Raw genomic sequence first — 1634 nt, forward strand, 5'->3', positions numbered from 1 at the left:
TTGCTTTCACGGGCGCGATCTGTTCCCTATTCAGTTACCGCGTGGGCGGCGACTGGTTAGAGGAATCAGGAGTGACGGACAGGAAGGGCGATTTGTGGTTGTAACCGTTAACGTCGGCAGTGAACTGAATATCGAGGCCTTCGGGAAGGTGAAGGCAAAACACGCTATATCTTATTAGTCTCCTCTTTGGCTTTCGGGTGTAATACACATTATTAGCAAAGTGCATTCATGCATATAGAACATGTTGATATGATATATTACGACGTAAAAAAATATAATAATTTGAAAGTGTGTGGTGGTGTGTGTGTTGTGTGTGTGTGTGTGTGTGTGTGTGTGTGTCGTGGTGTGTCTTTGTGCGTGTGCGTGTGGTGTGGTTGTGTGTGTGGTGTGTGTGTGTTTTTTGTGTGGTGTTTTGTGTGTGTGTGTGTGTGTGTGTTTTGTGTGTGTGTGTGTGTGGGGCGTGCGTGCATGCATGTGTGAGTGTGTGTGGGGCAGGGTGCGTGTCTGTTTTGGGTAATATGTATATGCGGAAATGCAGGTGCATTACAGACTGATTAAAAATCGTGCCCTAAAATCGAAATAAGCCACTACCTAATTCCTCGGTAGTATAGTGGTTAGTATCCCCGCCTGTCACGCGGGAGACCGGGGTTCGATCCCGCCGGGGAGGAAATCTTTTCCAAGTTGAGACGAAAGGTCGAACTGCATTCGGGATAGGAAACAATATAATTTTGTGAAAACCCCGTGTTTAGGTAGTAGAAAAAGTCTTGCTATCACGAAAACTGCTCTTTGTTTCCTTAGCAAATATACGTAACTGTATATTTCATGAGTCTTTGCATTTTTGCTTATTCTGGGCTTATTTGCATTATTCATTATGTATTTTTCTAAAGGGGGTATTTGTAAGGAAGTGCTTCATGAAAAGTCCCTCCCCTCCCTTGATTTTTGTCCAAATCACTTTTCTTGTTTATAATCACTTTCCTTAATCAAGTTTTTGTTGTTCTGGAAAGAAAAAAAAATGAATTTACAAGAAAAACTAAGTGAAAATACTGTAATACTATAGCTAAAAATCAACATATGTCAAACCATTTTATAATGCTATGAAATACTATAACATATACATGGCTGGCAGTATATGCCTAATTCATAAAAGATGAAGGAGCTACATAACCATTAAAAAGACTATGCAATGGTCCTATTAAAAAAGATATTCAAAGTCGTTTCTTAATTTCTCGCTGCAAAGACCCATAAGGTTTTATACCTTCACTAGCCTCACCATAGACAACACGCACTGATAAAGGATCATGCATGTAAAATAGAATACTGATTTTTTTATGCGAGAACATTAAAAGGAAGGTTTACGGGTTATGATACCTCAGATAATAAAATTGTAAAACTGAAACGACGTTAAAAAATAATAAAAAAAAATAGATACTCACCTTTATATTTTAATTTTGAATTCAAAATTTCTTCTGTGACCCTGTTTTATACTGACCGCAATACTTTTGAATTTTTTATTTTGAAATATCGAATCTTTTGTAAAATCTGAAAGTCTTTTCCCGCCATTTAAGTCCCAGACTATCCTAAACGGTAGTCATACCAACCGATATTTTTGGTCTTATTTATTTTTGGGCACTAAA

Source organism: Penaeus monodon, chromosome 9 (assembly GCF_015228065.2).
Source record: "Penaeus monodon isolate SGIC_2016 chromosome 9, NSTDA_Pmon_1, whole genome shotgun sequence".
In the NCBI taxonomy this organism is placed as follows: Eukaryota; Metazoa; Arthropoda; class Malacostraca; order Decapoda; family Penaeidae; genus Penaeus; species Penaeus monodon.